Source organism: Monodelphis domestica, chromosome 2 (genome assembly GCF_027887165.1).
Source record: "Monodelphis domestica isolate mMonDom1 chromosome 2, mMonDom1.pri, whole genome shotgun sequence".
NCBI classification, from domain to species: Eukaryota; Metazoa; Chordata; class Mammalia; order Didelphimorphia; family Didelphidae; genus Monodelphis; species Monodelphis domestica.
This window is the reverse complement of record NC_077228.1, coordinates 10,416,458-10,436,822: the sequence shown is the minus strand read 5'-3', so window position 1 is coordinate 10,436,822 and position 20,365 is coordinate 10,416,458. Positions and strand designations below refer to the sequence as shown.

The window sequence follows — 20,365 nt, the reverse complement described above, 5'->3', positions numbered from 1 at the left end:
CAGACCACAGAGCAAAGAAAGGCTGAGCTCTGCCTAGTGGAAGGAATTACTATACTAGGAATTCTCTGCACTAAAGAAATTACACATCCACTTTTTTATTCATAGGGCATGCTATTCTATTACACTAGGTATTCTCATGCTTCTTGATTTTTGTCACTTGAAGTGATGGCAACCAATATTTTCAGTAGTAAAAGGGTTCAGGGAAACCTCTCTTGATATGGTGGATCCTCCCCCATTCCCAATAATCCACTTATAAGATGACAGAGAAAGGACCTAGATTTTAGAATGATGCATCCTTGGCCCCTTGGTAATCCATTCCTTCCTAGGAGGATATGGTGGGATTTCTGATTGGTCCCCATTGACTATAACTGTCTTCTGGGGACTGGTGGTTCAAGGTCCAGGAGCAAGATCTCTCTTGCCAGAGACCCATCTCTCACCCTGCCTCATCCACCCCCTCCACACTTTGGAAAAAGGGGCAAGGAAAGAGGTGCAAATGAAATCCTCAAGGGCTGAGAGCTCTAAAAAATACAACCAGATTATTTTTATAAGCTACAGAGTGGAGGATTCTTTACTAAGAGAGTGTTCCCTGGGCCTCCATCAGCTTGATTTGAGAACTATTCAAGTCAATTTGGAATTAATAATGACCTTCGACCTGTCAATTCATTGGCCAGATTAGGGAATTCCTCAATTCAATGAGGGACTCCCATAAGCAGTTCTGGATATTTCTAATGAAGACTATGTCTAGACTGCTCCTCCTCAATGGACTAAGTGACAATTGAATAGACGGTAGACAAGTCAGTAATGAGCAAAGCCCAGATAGCAATTATCATCTCTTGAGCAGGAGGACTTGGATGATAAGATTTAGAACCCCCCTCATTAGATGGCTGGCTTTCTTTCAAATTTAAAACACTCTGATTCCCTGGGGAAAGGACAAAAGGAACCCACCTGAGCACTATGCTCACAGCTCTTACTCATGGCACCATCTTTGTAGTCTTCTCTTGCTTCTTGGTTTTTCTTGACTTAACTTCAAAGTCAAGGGCACTCTGGAGCAGACCCAGAACGGGGAAAGCTCCAGCCAGCAGCATAGATACTTGCTCTAATCTCTTGAATCACTCTGCCCTGTGAACATGGGCAGAAGTAGGTTACATGGGGATAACTTTTCTCTGGTGGGAATATGCTCACACATCTCCTGTTCTTCTATTTGCTCCGTGTATGTACTTGGAAGATTTGCTATAAGACAGGAATGGAAAGTACACAAGATGAGACATTGTCAGTAGGCTATGCACCATCAGAAAGATTACTTGCATTTCTTTCATTCTTTCTTTCTTTCTTTCTTTTTTTCTTTCTTTCTTTCTTTCTTTCTTTCTTTCTTTCTTTCTTTCTTTCTTTCTTTCTTTCTTTCTTTCTTTCTTTCTTTCTTCCTTCCTTCCTTCCTTCCTTCCTTCCTTCCTTCCTTCCTTCCTTCCTTCCTTCCTTCCTTCCTTCTTTCTTTCTTTCTTTCTTTCTTTCTTTCTTTCTTCCTTCCTTCCTTCCTTCCTTCCTTCCTTCCTTCCTTCCTTCCTTCCTTCCTTCCTTCCTTCCTTCCTTCCTTCCTTCCTTCCTTCCTTCCTTCCTTCCTTTCTTTCTTTCTTTCTTTCTTTCTTTCTTTCTTTCTTTCTTTCTTTCTTTCTTTCTTTCTTTCTTTCTTTCTTTCTTTCTTTCCTATTTTAGAATTGATTCTAAGTATTGATTCCAAGACAGAAGAGTGGTAAGGGCTAGACAATTGGGATAAAGTGACTTGCTCAATGTCATACAGCTAGGAAGTATTTGAGGAAGAATTTGTGTCTGGACTTTCAGGAAAAAAAGAAGTCACCGTAGGTGTACCTACCCTTCTTAGAAAACTTTTAACAAAAAGTATGAGAAAGAAAATGTTGGCCTAGAAGGTCTTTAACAGGCATTTATATTAGGAAAATGGTAGATCTCAATCATTTCCAACTCCTACTGGAAGCTCCAAGTTAAAGCCAGGAGAAATTTTAAAAACTGCTAAACCAATATTGGAGCCAGAGCCAAATCACTAACACCCTTCTAGGTAGACTCCCCACTTGTTTCTCATCTTGACTTGTCTATGGTCTTATTCAATTGTTATTTAAGCTCTTGATGAGAACCAGTCTAGACATGATCTCCATTACAGACATCCAGAACGTCTTCAGACCCAAAACAATGAATTTTGTTACCCAGTGGTAGTACTTTAGAGGAGACAACAACTCATGGAAGTGTCAGAGAAAAGCTTACCTCTCATAAGCTCCTTTTTCATGGGGAACTTTCAACTGCTATAATTTTTGGTTCTTTTCTTCTTCTAAGTCAACTTGGTGAACCTTTTCTGAGTTTGAATGCCCAGAGGACAAATCCAAGGAGACTGTGAGCCTCTGCATTACCAGAGAGAGCTGAGGGAAGAAGTGTTTGCTTTGGGTGGCTGGACAGAGGGGTGGGGCATGAAAAAAAATGTCCTCAGGCTCTGGGAAGAGAGGTAACAGAACAGCTCCCTGAGTGCCAGCTCTGCACGTGTGCCACATCTTCACCAATGCTGTTCTAAGTTCTTCATGGTATTTGCTATTACCTACCTCATCATAGTATCCCATGTATCTCTCCTTGCCCCCTCCCCAGGAGCCATCTCATATGACAAATAGTATTTTTAGAGAAAAAAATAAGATAGCGTTCTTTTATTTTCAGTGACTGATGAGGAGCTTGCTGTTTTTGATTTATTAAATGACAAATCAATATAGACACATGAAGATCCATTGGATAAATAGTAGTTGGGTGCCAGCATGGGCAACAGTGCTGTACTAGGCACCAAAGGGTATATTAGCATCAATAAGATCCAATCGTTCCCCTTATGGAACTTAAAATATTTTGAGAAGGTAAGGACATTGAACGCACTTTAATAAAATAGCACAAAGTGAATAAAAGGTTTTAGAATTGAAAAGAGGGAAGGAAGCTCATTTGTGGATCAGGAAATCTAGGCAAGGGAACCTTTGAGAGGAGACTTGAGAGACGGTAGGATTCCAGTGGGTAGAGATAAGGTTAGGGAAGAGCATTGGAATTACACCCAGAGGGGTCATATTTAGAAGTAGAAGGAGCCTTTGAGGCATTCTGGTCGATCTAACCCTTTTATTTATTTTATTTATTGGCTTTTTAGTTTTTAAAACTTTATTAAACATTTTCAAAATCGCATTGGCTTAAAAAATCCTTACCTTCTATCATAGAATTCATACTAAGTTTCATTTCCAAGGCAGAAGATTGTAAGGCCTAGGAAATGGAGCTTAAGTGACTTGTCCAGGGTCATATAGCTAGGAAGTATCTCAGGCCAAGTTGGAACCCAAGGCCTCCTAACTCTAGCTCTTTATCCACTGATCCACTGAGATGTCCCTCTCATTGACTTAAAAAAATCCTTACCTTCTATCTTGGAATCAATACTCTGTATTAGTTCTAAGGCAAAAGAGTGGTAAGAGCTGGGCAGTGGGTAACCCCTTTATTTTAGATGGAGCCCAGGGATGGGAATTGACTTTCCCAAAGTCCTGAAAGTATTTTAAGTGGGAGATCCAGGGTATAGCCCAGGGCTTTCCCTTAACCTCCAAAACTAGTATTCTTCTGGCTCCAAAAGGCTACTTTCCTTAAGGAATAAAGGCAGCAAGTTAATATAAGCTGGAATTTGGTGGTGAAGTGCAGAGAGCACTGGGCTTAGAGTCAGTAATACCTGAGTTCAAATCCAACTTCAGATATTAGCTGTATGACCCTGGGAAGGTCACTTCACCTCTATATACCTCAGTTTCCTCATTTGTAAAATGGGGATAATTCAAGCATCTATCTCTCAGGACTACAGGAGGGTCAAATGAAATAATAACTGTAAAATGCTTAGCTCAGTGCTTGGCACACAGTCAGTGCTATGCAATGTTTATTCCCTTCTCTTCCCTATATTTAGTAAAAGAATGACCTTATACATGTCCATTGAAAAGATTAATCTGAAAAAGCAAATTATGGAGCATACATTGGAAGAATTGGAAGGAACTAAGGAAAGGAGTTAGGTTTGGGTATTGCAATCTAAATTATAACAAGAAGGGATCAAGGGGGCTTAAATGGCTTTCCTCAGAGAGACAGACCAAAAGAAAGGAGGAGGAAGAAAAGGAGAGAGCAGAGCGAGGGAGGGTTGTATTTAAGGAGGAAACTAGTAAAGACACGGCCGGATGGGAAAATTTCTAGCTCAGTCTAAGCAATAATCCATCAAAATGACTTCTCCAAATTGAAGCTATAATTGTTAGTGATGATTTGGAAGGCGACACCCAGGCAAAGAAGATGGTATTAGATTTCTCCTCTTGGTGCCTGCTATTTGTTGCTTCGCCCATAAGAAAAGATAAGTTGTGTTCCCTAAAGGGAAGAGCTGTCCCACGGCATTCCTGTGCCCCCCAGAAACAGAGCAGAAGTCCCATACGTGCCTTCTCTGGCTCCTTCCATTATCTCCAGTCTTGTTAGGTCATGTGTAAATACCATCCCTCTGGTATTATTACAACCTGCTTCTTTGCTCTACTCCAACCCCTGCTAGAGCAAAAATAGTGGGGGGGGGGGCAGTTCCCACTAAAGATCCCCATCAGATTTAAGGAGCAATTTTTTTCCTTTTGTGAAAGATAAATCAATCTTGAACCAAACAATGCATATTCTGGTTCAACTCAGTTGCTGCTGCCTCATTTGGGACACATGACCTATTGCTGGAACCTTTCCCAAGGCCAATTAGTTCTGGGGCTGCCGCTGTATATACATGGGGGGGCAGGGAGAAGGAGGGGAAACAGACATAATGGGGTGTTGCTGGACAATACAAATATCATCAAGGATAGCTAAGCAGGAAGTCCAGGGGAGAGCCAATGGGGTCCTGAGCCACATTAATAACAGAATAGAATCCCAGCCCTTCTGAATGGGAAGGGAGCTCTTTGGCCATCAAATCCAACCTGTGCCTAAAAGGAACCCCCATTTTGGGACTTGCCAAGAGGTCATTCAGGCTCTGCCTGGAAACCTCCAATAAGAGAGCTGGTTCATTGGGTATTATCAAGGCAGCCCATATCCATCCACTCCAGCCTTCATTGTTGGCAAGTTTTTCCTGCCCTCAAGGCTGAATTGACTTCTTTGTAATTTGCATCAATAATAACAATATAATATATAAAAATATATTCAATATAGGCATGACAACAATTACAACAGTAATGATAACAACAGCAATCAAACAACAGTAATGATAAGGGCAAGCTAATGAGTCAAAGATAGGTTGGCAGCTGTCTTGGTGGAAGGAGTGGCTATTGGAGGAATTCTCAACACTAAAGAAATTGGGGATCCTTTTCAGAAAGCTACTGAGATGCCTTTGATTGACTTTCATTGGTGAGTTCTTAGCAATTTCTGAAGTCCTGCCATTTGCTCGCTGATGGGTTTAATGGGTTACTTTGCATCTCTTGTCTCTTTCCTTGTTGGTCTTCTCTTTCTATTTACTCCCTCGTCTTCTCCACACACTCACTCTACGTTACTCTATGGTCATCCTCTTTTCTTGGTTGGTGTCTGGGCCAGCTAAGTTGAAATGTGGCCAACTATGACTGAGTATTGATGCCTGAACACATGGGCTCAGTTGTGGAGAAACTTGGCATTCTGGTGAATGTCGCCCTTGAGCCATTCAATAGTCATTCAAGAGTTTTTTTTTAGCAGGATCTCAAGTCTGTTTGTTCATCTTCGATTGGTCAGTTCTTATCTTGAGCTGTATCTCATCTCCATTCAAGACTCAATTAATCCCAAAGCATTAAGGATTAATTGAAGAGAGGTTGACAGTAAATATAGGGGAGGGACTTGGAAGATCAGGGAATGGAGCTGAGATTTAAAGCAAGGAAAGGATAGGATGCCAGATGAGTCAGATTGGTTTAACATTTATCAGATAAGATGTTTAATATTTAGTAATTTATTGTTAATTAATTATATATTATATTACCTATAATATAATATGTAATGTAATAATAATAACATTTAAAGTCTTTTCATCTAGGTATGGAATCAGAGAATCTCAAATTTGGAAACAAGCCAACATCATTTTTCTCAGGGCAGGGAGGCTTTTGACCATATCCTGCTTTTGCTTGAATACTTCCAGGAGACAGGGAACTCACTGCTTTTTGTTGGTGGTCTCCCAAAGCATGTAGTTGTAGAAGGTGAAGATCTTTACACACCCCAGTAGGGCAGAACTTCTCAGTTCTCAGAGCTATTCTAATGGAATATAAGCTGCTTGAGGGCAGGGATTGTCTTGTTTTCATCTCTATATTAGTATCCCCACCAGGCACCTTGTGGAGCTGACTGAACTTGCCCAGTGCTGGGCATTTGCAGGCAGTGTCACCTGGATCACTTCTACAGCTCGAGCCCCAGAAGGCACATGCTGGGTATAGAAGCCAAGTTCAATCTTGGGCCCAGGAACTATCCTGAAGCCTCAAACAATGAGATGTTGGGGGCAGGTTCCAAACCTCTCCAGGAAAGCAAGCAGATTCCCAAACAAAGCTCAATTCCCAGCACCATCATTAAGCTAATTAGGTTCCCTTCAACAGAGGATCATAAATTCAGATCAGAAGGGACCTTGGAAGCCAGGGCTAGGATTGGAACAGGAGTCCTCTAGTGCTCTTGTATCCTTGGGCCAGAGAAGTTCAGGGAGTCACCCAGGGTCACCCAGCCACCAAGAACCCAGACTAGGGCCCATACTCCACATGCAAGGGAATCAGCATCTCATCCTTTCCCTGCCTCCCCTTGGAAAGGGCTGGACACTGTCATGGGGGAGATTAAGATAGAGCAGAAAACTGAGCCTGCCCAGATCATCCTCACTGTTTTCTCAAGTCTGGTCCTAAGAATCCCACCCCTTACAGAAGACCCCCAGCCTTTGCTCCCTGAGGGGGGAGGAAAAACACGGGAGGATGGGGTCTATTCCAATCTACAGTCCTGGAATGATCAAGAGCTAGTCCTGGAGCCTGGGTCACTCCATCGTCTCCAGCCTGCCCACTGTGTAAAATGCTCCAGGCAGGTTAGGGACGCTTTGATGTGTTCTTAGAACTTCAAAGATCTCTCCTGCTGCAGTCTATCATCCTGGCTCCAAGCCACATTGGGATTTGGGGACTGGCACTGATTTAGCATCTTATCCTCACCCTACCTTCAGCTGCTAGTTTGGGATTTTAAATATCATCACTTAGAGCAAGAGGGAGGCCAATGCTGGAGTCTGGCTTTGGGGAAAGGGCAGCCTGACTTGCCTTCCCCATCTTTTAAAGTGCATGTACCAAAGTAAGTCTCAGCTCTTAAGCAACAATGAGGCACCGCTTCACACTCCATGTGGAAAGGAAGAAGGAGAAGGGCTGAGGAAGCTGAGAACAGACTCAGCTGCTAGGTCTGGCTGCCATCCTTCTGGGGGCTCGGCTTCCTCATCTGAAAATGAGGGAGGGAGACTGGATCTCTAGGAATTCTGCTGGCTCCATGACAGACACAAGAGGGAGGAGTTGAGATTTATACTCTGGGAGAATGTCATCTTCCAGAGGGCAGCATCTAGCACAGCATTTTTGTTTGTATTGCCAGTGACAAGACGCATTTATTGATTCATGTATTTATTTAGTACGTTCATTGTAAAGGGAATGCTGGCAAGGAAACTCTCTCTTTTTCTTTGTGTCGCCATCACAGCACCAGGGACAGAGTAGGTGATTAATAAATGCTGAGTAATAATGACTAGAATGTATATAATGTTCTGAGTTTTTCAACGCACTGTACTTATGTTAGTGATCTCATTTGATGCTCAGAAGAAAACTAAGAAATAGGTGCTAATATTTACATTTTGCCAGTGAGGAAACTGAGGCCAGCTTCCTCATGCCTCTCCATTCCTTATTATATATATGATATATATATCTATAATATAACTATAAGTAACTATAAAATAACTATAAATACACAATATTATTTAATTTATAACAATCTTATATCATTACATAGATACAAGAAAATATGCAACATAATCTTAGAGAATTTACTTGGGTACCACAGATAAGGTAATTTGCCCTGAGTCACATGGTCAGTATATGTTCAAGGAGGAACTTGAACTCAAGACTTCCTTGGACTGAACTAGACATTATTCATCATTGCTACATAATAAGTATTTGCTGTATGGAACTGAATTGAGTTGAAAAATGGTGAGCATCCTACCTACCTCCCTCTCTTATCCCTGATTCCAGTGCTCCTCACTAGCATTCCTTTGAAAAGATTTTCCTTCTTTCCTGGCATCCTCTGGTTCCTGAGAGACATTTTGATGACCTGCCCCAGGATCACTCAATTGGAAGGGATCTGAGGCAGAATTTGAACTTGGGTCTTTCTGTCCTTCTGTGACTCAGTTCCCTTCTACCCATCTCCATTCATCTTGACCTGGGTATCAATCCCAAGTAATGTTGCCCTCTCCATGGCATTTGGATGAAATTGGACCTGATTTGGTCTAGTTGCCAGATTGAATTGTAAATCCTTGTTTTCCTCTTTGAAGTTCCTGTCTGCCTTAGCCCATCTCCATGGCAACCCTCTTCAAATTGAATCTCTAATGGACAAATGCTCAGTGCAATCAGGATCCCGTTATGGCTGTAAAATAGAAATGGTGTCCTTTAACAAAAATTAAAGGCTTCTAAATGAAAATGCCTGATTGCCTGAGCCTCCAAAGAGCGCCCCTTGTTTACTAGGTGCAGGAGCAGCTATTTGGAAGAAAGAGTGGGTTCAACCGAATACCGTTGGACCATGAATCTCCAGCTGACACTTGGCATCTCTGGTGTTGTCAGTCAGCTCTCTTGGCCTTAGTTTCTTCATCCATAAAATAGGTACAATGATACCACTAGCACCTACCTCACCAAGTCTTTGTGATGACTGATGAGCACTTCACAGACTGGGAGAAGGAAGAGGGTAGCTTCATGGGAAGAGCACTGGACTTTGAGTTAGGAAGAGCTGAGTTTAAGTCTAGCTCACCACTTCCTAGTTAAGTGAGTGATGGTTATTTGGCCACTTCAGCCGTGTTCATTTCTTAGTGACCCTATTGGGGGGTTTCTTGGCAGAGATACAGGACGGTTTGCCATTTCCTTCTTCAGCTCATTTTACAGATGAGGATACTGAGGCAAACAGGGTGAAGTGACTTGTTCTGGGTCACACAGTTAGTAAATGTCCGAGTATGGATTTGAACTCTGGTCCTCATGACTCAGCCACAGTGCTCTATCCACTAAGCCATCTAAGTGCCTCTATGGAAAACTTAGAAAGTCATCCACATGTAAGGGGGGTTGTTGTTAAATCAGATAGAAGTTTAGACAGCTCAGTGTCAGGATGAGCCTACCTTTGACATGTCCTGGCTAAGTGATCCTGGATGGGTCACTATGCCTCAGTTTCTTCATCAACAAGATCAAGAGGCTGAACTCCTTGACTTCTTGTGTTCCTTCTAGACCTGAGTGCTTTGGTCACCTGGTCTGACTCTGTTAGCTGAAGGAGTTTTCTTATTGGGACTTCCTCCCACCAATAAAGTCACCAGCTAATAAAAGGAAATATTGGTCCAAATGATGCAGACATCATTGCTAATAAAGGCCTGAGGGATCCTTTCACCCCTGGCTTACATTCAGCTCACCATCTTTACACCAGGGGGGAGGAAGTCGGCGAATGAGCTGCCTTCTTGGTCACAGGCTCAGATTCTGCAGCAGACAGATCACCAAGCAGAATCTCTGGAGCCTTTGGGCTAAAATACATTTAGTGCAATCAGTGTCTTGCAGCTGGACTCAGTCATTGAATAAAACTTTTTTCATCAATCTAAACTATTTTAATCTCTGACCAACCCTTCATGGAGGCATCTTAGCAGAAGAGAGAAAATTTTCAAAAATACCCACACAGGCTACCTGACTGTACTTGGCTTCGAACGACCTCCCCCAGACGAACAGAATCTCCGGGCTGGGAGGATGCTCGTTGGCCAGCTCATCCAACCCCTCCTTGAGCAAGATCTGCCCCATCACATATTTTTCAGCTAGTTATCCTGCCTTTACTCAAAGACCTCTAATGAGGGGGACCCCCACAGCCCCTCAAGGCAGCCCACATCATTGTTGGGTGCCTCCAATGGACGTAAAATCAAGCTCATCGCAGGTTCCACCAGTAAGAACTGGTTCTGCCCTCTGGGATCAAGCAGACTAAGTCTTGTCTCTCCCAGGTCATAAGGACAGCGAATATATTCCCCGCTAAACCTTCTTTTCTCCAAGAGAATGGACAGTCAGACTCTACACCTCTAGCTTTGGCCAGAGAGGCCACAGAGTAGCTACATCTATTGAGACTGGTGAAGAGTGTTCAAACTGTTTCCTTCAACAGAATGGAATCTCCTTGAGGGCAGAGACTCTTTCAGTTTTTTCCTTGTATGTCCAGAGTCTGTCTTCTAAGTCCTGAGGCAGCCAGGTGGCACAGTAGATCTGGATAGGGTACTGGAAATCCTGAGTTCAAATCCAGCATTAGACATTTGCTAGCTGGGTGACCCTCAGCAAGCCACTTAATCTCTGTTTGCCTCAGTTTCCTCAGTTGTAAAATAGGGATTAGAGTTATCTGCCTTCCAGGGTTGTTGTGAGGTTAAAAAGTATTCTGGAAACTTTAAAGATACATGAGAATGCTTCATTATTGACTGGCTGATGCTAGCACAGCCCCTGGCTTTACAGCAGGCACTTAAATATGTATTGATTAATCAGCTCCCCTGCCTGCCAATCACATGCATAGATACTTCTTCCTATTTAGGAGCTCCTTCCCCCCTCTCTGGGCTTCTTGGATTGCTGTCAGAATCCATCTCCATCTCTGATCCCCCCCTTCCCCCAGCCAGCTTGACCTACTTACTGATTCCCTAATAGGGTTTATCTGTTCCAAACTACAAGCCCAGGCTGGCCATGCCCTGGGATTGGATCCCTGACCAGCCAGAGACATTCCAGGGCTTCCTGGACCCCAGGCTGAGGCTCCTCGGTGGCTTCTGATACTTTCCTTTGTCTGGACCCTCCCAAAGCTGGGGATCCAGGCCCTTCGCTCCTCATGTGTTTTCTGGCAGTTTCCTTGCCAAGAAGTCTGTAGCTTCAAGCTCCTGAGCTCCTGATGGGGAGAGGCAACAGGTCCATCCTGGGAGTTGGCCTCTCTTTGTGGGGTCCATTCTGGGAGTCAGCCCCACTTTGCGGGGTCCATCCTGGGAATTGGCCCCTCTTTGTGGGGTCCATCCTGGGAGTCAGCCCCACTCTGTAGGGTCTCAGCCTCATCTTGGAGGTGTTGCAGTAATGGGTGGGCATCAGTTCCAGACCAAATAGATGTGTTGCTTGGGTATGGCTCTAGGCCTCTCCTTAGACAGCTCAATTGTCCTTGCTGATTTAGAGGAAGAGAGCAGCACTACCTGAACGTGGAGCATATGGGTAGGACCTACATGCTGGTGGTAGTAGCAGCTAGCATTTGTACATTGTTTTAAGACTGATAAGACTTTTTACAAGTAGTAACTCGTTTGATCCTCATAACAACCCTATTATTGCATGATAATTACATCAGATATAATTATGATTATTACATTACATTATAATATAAGAAAATGGATGTTGGAAGATGAAATGACCTGCTCCAAGCACTCAGGTAGGCCAACTCTTTATTGGGTATTGGATAGACTATAAAAAGTTTGATTTATATTAGTTTATAGACAGAGCTGTAATGGATGTGATAGCAAAGGTAATTGAGGACTGCGTCTTTGTTCCAGAGGTTCCCAATGGGGCTAATAGGAAGATTCTTTCATTACTCAATTTCCAAGTTTTTTCCAACATGTCATACTTCCAGAATCGAGGAATTCTTTCCATAGGTGTGTATTGCGACCCGAATGTTTTTCGAGAGTTACTTTAGTTAAGAAAAAAAACACCACCAATTGGCCAACTTCCTGGCAAAGAACTACTCAAAATTGTAGTGATACTTGTCCTTAGATGGCAAATCCACTGTCCATCTCTAAGCCCATCCTAGAACTCTTGATTGGTAGGAGCTAAGAGGAGCATCTAGGTGTATAATGGTTAGAACACTGGACCTAGAGTCAAGAGGACTCCTCTTCCTGACTTAAAATCTGGTCTCAGACACTTAACTACTTGTATGACCCTGGGCAAGTCACTTAACCTTGTATGTCATTTAAACCTTGCCTTAGTTTCCTCCCCTATAAAATGAGCTGGAGAAGGAAATGATAAACCACTCCAGGATCTCTTACAAGAAAACTCTAAATGGGGTCATGGGGAATTAGGCAGTACTGAAAAACAACTTAACAACAACAAAGAAGCTTACAAGTAAGGTGCAGCTGGGTATCTCAGTGGATAGAGAGTCAGGCCTAGAGACAGGAGGACCTGGGTTCAAATGTGACTTCAGACACTTCTCAAGTCACTTAACCCTCATTGCCTAGCCCTTACTGGAACCAATACTTAGTATCAATTCTCAGATAGAAGCTAAGGGTTTAAAAAAATAAAAAAGAAGAAGCAGTTCTAAAAGTTAGGACCATAAAGAACTTCCACACCAAGTAGAGGCAAGATAATATGTTCCTCCCCAAAACTTTCCTAGACGTTCATCCCTTATAAGAAAGAATAAAAAAGAGGAAGAAGGAAATTCAATGCAGAAAAACCATCCCACATTGAAAGCCTAATGTCATATGCCGCATCCCACGCCTCTGCAGAGGAGGGGGGAAATGCCTTCTCTTCCCTCTTCTTGGGCCAAGCTTGGCCATTATATTTCCACAGTATCATCAAGTTTGTGTCATTGTTGTGGCTTTTCTTTTCTTATATATATATATAGTTTTCCTCATTCTGGCTTTCTTTGATTTTCATCAGTTCATCTAATTCTTCCCATGCTTCTCTTTATTTATCATATTTTCACTTCTTATGGCACAGGATATTCCATTCTATTAGAGCACAGTCTTTGCTGGGGGTTTTTAATTTGATCGCTTTCGAGTTTTTTCAATTGCATTTCCAATTGATTGATCTCTGCTCTCCCTTGTTTGTTAATATGAGCTTTCAGGGATATGAATTTGCCTCTGATTACCGCTTTGGCTGCATCCCAAAAGGTTTGAAAGGATGTTTCGCCATTGTCATTTTCCTTGATGAAATTATTAATTGTTTCTATGATTTCTTCTTTAGCTAAACGGTTTTGGAGTATCATATTGTTTAATTTCCAATTGGTTTTAGATTTGGTTTTCCATGTACCATTACTAATCATTATTTTTATTGCCTTGTGATCTGAGAAGGCTGCATTCATTATTTCTGCTTTTTTGCATTTGTGTGCTATGTTTCTGTGACCTAATGTATGGTCAATTTTTGTGAATGTGCCATGTGGTGCTGAGAAGAAGGTGTATTCCTTTTTATCCCTATTTATTTTTCTCCATATGTCTATTAGTTCTAATTTTTCTAAGATTTCATTCACTTCTTTTACCTCTTTCTTATTTATTTTTTGATTTGATTTATCTAAATTTGATAATGGTTGGTTTAAGTCTCCCACTAGTATGGTTTTATTGTCTATTTCTTCCTTCAATTCTCCTAGTTTCTCCATTAGAAATTTGGGTGCTATATTATTTGGTGCATACATGTTGATTAATGATATTTCCTCATTGTCTAGAGTCCCTTTTAACAAAATATAATTACCTTCCCTATCCCTTTTGATCAGGTCTATTTTTGCATTGGCTTTATCAGATATCATGATTACCACTCCTGCCTTCTTTCTATCAGTTGAGGCCCAGAAGGTCTTACTCCATCCTTTAATTCTGACCTTGTGGGTGTCAACCCGCCTCATGTGTGTTTCTTGAAGACAACATATGGTAGGGTTTTGGATTCTAATCCATTCTGCTATTCGTCTACGTTTTATGGGTGAGTTCATCCCATTCACGTTCAAAGTTATGATTGTCATTTGTGGACTCCCTGGCATTTTGATTGCCTTCCCTAATTCTAACCTTTTCTTCTTCGGCTCTACCTTTTAGTCCAGTGATTTACTTTGAATCAGTCCCCCTTGTCCCCTCCCTTGATGTTTCCCTTTTTAGTCCCTCCCTTTTTGTTCCCTCCCCTTCCCCCTCTCTTTCCCTCCCTTTTTGTTCTCCCTCTCCCCCTCCCCCCCTTGGTTTTCCCTTCTCCTTACCCTTGTTGGGTAAGATAGAATTCAAGATCCCAATGGATCTGGATGTTTTTCCCTCTCAGAGTTGATTTCCCTGAGATTGAGGTTTAAGTAAACCCCCCCCCTCTCTTCCTCTCCTTCTTATAGGAGTTTTCTTCCCCTCCCCTTCCCCTGTGAATCTTTGTGTGAGAACCATTATTCTATTTGGTCTTTCTTTACCCCCTATTTATACATTACATTTTCCCCACATATTAGTATACATAGGTTGATATAAATGTAGTCCTTATAGAAGAGAGTTTGAGTAAAAGAAGATAACATTTTTCCCCTTTCCTTAATATTTACCTTTTCAGGTATTCCTTGCTCTTTGATTTTCGGTATCAAACTTTCCACAGAGCTCTGGTCTTTTCTTTGCAAAAAGTTGGAAGTCTTCTATTTTGTTGAATGCCCATACTTTCCCTTGGAAGTATATAGTCAGTTTTGCTGGGTAGCTGATTCTTGGTTGGAGACCCAGCTCTCTGGCCTTTCTGAAGATCATGTTCCATGCCTTATGATCATTCAGAGTAGAACTTGCAAGGTCTTGGGTGACCCTGATTGGCATTCCTTTATATCTAAATTGTCTTTTTCTGGCTTCCTGTAGGATTTTTTCTTTTGTTTGATAGCTTTGGAATTTGGCAATTACATTCCTGGGAGTTGTCTTTTGGGGGTTTAGTGTAGAAGGTGTTCTGTGAGCTCTGTCAGTGGATGTATTGCCCCCTTGTTCTAGAATCTCTGGGCGATTTTCTTTGATTATATCTTGTATCACCATGTCCAGTTTGGTGTTTATTTCTGGCTTATCTGGGAGTCCAATTATTCTTAAATTATCCCTTCTCCCCCTATTTTCCAGATCTATCACCTTGTCGGTGAGATATTTTATGTTCTCTTCTAATTTCTTGGTATTTTGGCTTTGCTTTATTGATTCTTGCTCTTTTACACGATCATTGTCTTCCAGCTGCCTGATTCTGGCCTTTAAAGCCTGGTTTTCTTTTACAGTTTGGTCAAACTGGTTTTGTAGATGCGTGAATTTCTTTTGCATCATTTCCCACTTTTCCTCCCAGAGGGCTTCCATCTTTTTGGTCCTTTCTGATTCAAATTCTTCATGGGTTTGTGGAGAGTTTCTATTTCCTTTGGAAGATTTTGGAGAATTTTCTTGTATATCTTCTTCTATCTGCTCTGTATTTTGTATTTTGGCTCCATAGAATGTGTCCAGAGTCGCCCCTTTCTTCTTATTTTTCTTGGTATTTTGGGGCTTCTGTGCTTCTGTGGAGTTTGTCATCTCTGAACGTGGAGGATTGGCTTTTCTTGTCTTTGTCTGGTGATCAGAGGCTTTAGTCCTGGGCAGATGTTGGTTCTATGAGCGTTCCCTGGGTTAAACTGAATATGCCTCACTGGAACTGGAATGGAAGGGTCGGACCACGAGGCCACACTCTCCCCCTGGCTCGATTTCCGGAAGTTGCCTTCAGAATCGCTGGCCGTGAGGCTATTTCGTCGGCCTGCGGGGGGATGGGCTGCCGCTTCCCCAAGCTCCGAGAGCACAGACTTTCACTGAGACTTGGATAGCAGGATCCAGCCAGTGAGGCTGTCTTGCCCGCCCTGAGGGTTGCTGTTGTTTTGACCAGCTCTCTGCAGCGGAGGCCCCAGGCAGTAACTTTCCCCCGGACCAACGGGCTCTCTGCAGCGGAAGCCCCAGGCAGTAACTTTCACCCGGACTGGGACTTGGGTAGAAGACCCTGAGGGTTGTTGTTCCTCAGACCCTGCTCTCTGAGCCCGGCGCGGCTGCCGCTTCCGGGAGCCTTGGACTCTGCGCTCCTACCCCTGAGGTCCGAGGGATCTCGGGTTCTGGCTTTTAAGGGGAGCCGTACCTTTTGAACCGGGTCCAGGTCCAGGAGGAGGGTTCCCAGGGTCTGTGCTGTTGATCGTTTTGAATTTCGGCGCCTTAGGAGCTTCTAGTTTGAGATCGGTCGGGAAGGGTTTTCCGGAGATCTGAACTTCAGCTTTCTCTAAGCCGCCATCTTAACCGGAAGTCCTCTAGAGCACAGTCTTTGAATAGCTATTGAGCACAGTCATTGAATAGCTATTTCATTTCTAGTTCTCCAGAATGCTCCCAATTGCTGCTATAAATCTTAGAGATGGAGCCTCGATTCTTATCAGTGGAGATGGACCCTGTGGGGCATACGCTGAGTCAAAGCTCTCCGGGTCACTGCATATGGCCATTTGAGTCAGTTACCATGAGTTCAACATGTCTTCCAGTCCAGGGAGATCTGCCCAGCACTCTCCCAACAGTCCATCCCTATGCCGGTGTCCCATGACTTCTCCAACACTGGCTATTTCCAGAAAAGAAGAATCTGTTTCAGAGATATAGCTGACTCCCAGGTTAGCAATGTCACTTGAATAAGCAGATGAGCTACCTACCTGCCTTAGAGAGCTGTCCAGAGCACTGAGAGGTTGGAGAATTTTCTCATGCTCCGAGGTTCCATGGGATTTTTCTATTAAATACAGGATAATCCAGCCTATCCAATTTGTTTAACCATCTTTTGAACTCGTTGCTTCTGTGAATTTGTCATTAAACTTTTGCTTTCATTTCCTTGATGATATGATTTGGGATTAAATCAAAGGACAAACAAGGTCCTTCTGTTCACATGTAGTTCTGTTTTATGAGCCTCTTTAGAATTCAGTCAACAAGCATTTACTGAACACCTAATATGTGCCTGGCATTGTGCTGAGAACTTGGGGCACAAACTAAAAGTATGATACCATCCCTCCTCAGAAAGCTCTTACGGGAGAGCAAAACTACACAAATCTATGTTGAATAAAGGAAGAGGGAGGTGAAGGGAACTGGCATTTATTAAGTGCCTACTATGTGTCAGGCATTGTGCTTCAGTACTTTATAAATATTGTATCATAGATGAGAAAATTAGAGTCAATAAATTAAAGCAATTTGGGGAGCTGAGCACTAGTGCTTGGGGGGATCAGGAGAGCTTTTGTATGGAATGTGGTGCTTGAAACACATCTTAAAGGAAGAGAGGGTTCTCTGGGGCAGAGATAGGGAGAGAGTGCACACCAAGCAGAGAAGATGGCAAGCAGAAAGGCCCAGAGATGGGAAGATTGCTGTGTGTGAGGGACAGAGATGAGACCAGTTTAGCAGAGTGTGGGAGCCTCTGAGACAAAAATAACAGACTGAGGCTGGAAATAAAGGCTTCAAAAGATAAATAGGAGACTTCATGCTTTGCCCTTAAGGCAATAGGGAGTCACTGGAGTTTATTGAGTGAGGGAAAGACATGTTTAGGCTCCTTGCTTGGAAAAGTCCCTTTGGTAGCCATGTGGATCATAAACTGAAAGAAGGAGAGACTTGAGAATCATCAGAAGAAGAGGGGGCCCCTTCGACCTCTTCTTTTTTGAAATGGTTTCATTTCTCCATTATTGCACCAAGCTGCATATTTTAGGAATGTGTCAAAATATGCAAATGATCACCAAACCTATATATAGGCAGACCTGAAGCTGTGAAGCTGGGCCGTAACCATAAACAGGGCCCTTGGGGACAGCTTCTTAGAGAAACCGCTGGGCCACCATTTTGCCTCTGGTGCCATTTCTGAATGGACACTCATTGGATGCTCATCGAATCGGATATGTTGGACAGAGACCCAGACTTGAAGAAAGTGCACGTTGGGGCCATCGTAGAGGCCTGTCGGCCAGGCCACATTCCACATTGCAGGGGGAAACAGAGGCCCAGAGAGAGAATGATTGACTCGGGGTTCCATGGAGGTTTGAGGCTGAGCCGAGACCCCGTCTCTGACATCCTGGGTCCATTGGGTGGCACATCCCCTGGGGCCATGAAGGACCAGGCTGGATGGCTTCCCTTGGGAGAGTTTTTGCTTACTAAAGGTCCATAAGCCTGTGTGCGAGAAGGCTGGGCAGTGGGGAGAGGGGTAGATCAGGAAGGCCTTGGAATGCCAGGCAGAGGATCTTGCATTTGTCCCCGCAGGGAACCACTGGAGCTTACTGACCGGGGGAAGGGAGGCACCCCGGCAGCCCATCACTGTCAGGGGAAGGTCATAGGAGGTCAGAGTGTCGGGGCAATGGAGATCACATAGGCCCAGAGAAGATAACATGAGCTTAAAGATGCAGCCTCTTTGGGGGAGCCAAAGAAGTCCCCAACCTTGACATGGATGCTAAGAGCTTTACATGGTGAGGGACTTGAGGTGCTAGAAGGGGTTCCAAAAGCCCCAGGACATGTATCTAAGGAACCCCTGTATTTAGTCTTGGGGTTCTAGGGGGACAACGGCATTTGTCTGGGTGAGCAAAGGTAACCGACTGGTGTTTAAGGAAAAGTATGTTGGCCTCTGAATGAAGGATGGATTAGAAAGAGGAGAGGTTTGATTCCTGGAGACCAGCTAGAAGGCCGTGGCCATGTATTTAATACCACTATTCTTTTTTTTAAAAAAACATTATTTTATTTGGTCATTTCCAAACATTATTCATTGGAAACAAAAATCATTTTCTTTTCCTCCCTGCCCCCCACCACCTCTCCCATAGCCGACACATGATTCCACTGGGTATCACATGTGTTCTTGACTCGAACCCATTTCCATGTTGTTGGTATTTGCATTAGAGTGTTCGTTTAGAGTCTCTCCTCTGTCATGTCCCCTCAACCGCTGTATTCAGGCATTTGCTTTTCATTGGTGTTTCTACTCCCACAGTTTATCCTCTGCTTGTGGATAGTGTTTTTTAGATCCCTGCAGATTGCTCAGAGACATTGCATTGTCCCTAATGGAGAAGTCCATTACGTTCGATTATACCACAGTGTATTAGTCTCTGTGTACAATGTTCTCCTGGTTCTGCTCCTTTCACTCTGCATCAATTCCTGGAGGTTGTTCCAGTCTCCATGGAATTCCTCCACTTTATTATTCCTTTTAGCACAATAGTATTCCATCACCAACATGTACCACAATTTGTTCAGCCATTCCCCAATTGAAGGGCATCCCCTCATTTTCCAATTTTTGGCTACCACAAAGAGCGCAGCTATGAATATTTTTGTACAAGTCTTTTTCCTTATTATCTCTTTGGGGTACAAACCCAGCAGTGCTATGGCTGGATTAAAGGGCAGACAGTCTTTTATCGCCCTTTGGGCATAGTTCCAAATTGCCCTCCAGAATGTTTGGATCAGTTCACAACTCCACCAGCAATGAATTAATATCCCTACTTTGCCACATCCCCTCCAGCATTCATTACTTCCCTTTGCTGTCATGTTAGCCAATCTGCTAGGTGTGAGGTAATACCTCAGAGTTGTTTTGATTTGCATCTCTCTGATTATAAGAGATGTAGAGCACTTTTATTAATAGTTTTGATTTCTTTGGCTGAGAACTGCCTGTTCATGTTCCTTGCCCATTTATAAATTGGAGAATGGCTTGATTTTTTGTACAATTGATTTATTTCTTTGTAAATTTGAGTAATTAAACCTTTGTCAGAGGTTTTTATGAAGATTGTTTCCCAATTTGTTGCTTTCCTTCTGATTTTAGTTACATTGGTTTTGTTTGTACAAAAGCTTTTTAATTTGATGTATTCCAAATGATTTATTTGGCATTTTGTGACTTTCCAAGTCTTGCTTGGTTTTAAAATCTTTCCCTTCCCAAAGGTCTGACATGTATACTATTCTGTGTTTGCCTAATTTTCTTATAGTTTCTTTCTTTAGGTTCAAGTCATTCACCCATTTTGAATTTACCTTGGTGTAGGGTGTGAGGTGTTGATCTAAACTTAATCTTTCCCACACTGTCCTCCAATTTTCCCAGCAGTTTTTATGAAATAGTGTATTTTTATCCCAAAAGCAGGGTTCTCTGGGTTTGTCATATACTGTCCTGCTGAGGTCACTTACCCTGAGTCTATTCCACTGATCCTCCTTTCTGTCTCTTAGCCAGTACCAAATTGTTTTGATGACTGCTGCTTTATAATATAGTCTGAGATCTGGGACTGCAAGGCCCCCTTCCTTTGTATTTTTTTCATTGTTTCCCTGGATATCCTTGATCCTTTGTTCTTCCAAATGAACTTTGTTATGGTTTTTTCTAAATCAGTAAAAAAAAATTTTGGAAGTTCAATGGGTATGGCACTAAATAGATAAATAAGTTTGGGTAGGATGGTCATTTTTATTATATTGGCTCGTCCTACCCACGAGCAGTTA

The 20,365-nt window shown here is 42.8% G+C and overlaps 1 protein-coding gene across 13 annotated transcripts in view; it reads left to right on the top strand.

Annotated features, from left to right (window-relative positions):
- SGIP1 (SH3GL interacting endocytic adaptor 1) overlaps positions 1 to 20,365 on the top strand; it is a 275,163-nt gene that overhangs the window by 41,084 nt on the left and 213,714 nt on the right. The window lies entirely within an intron of this gene.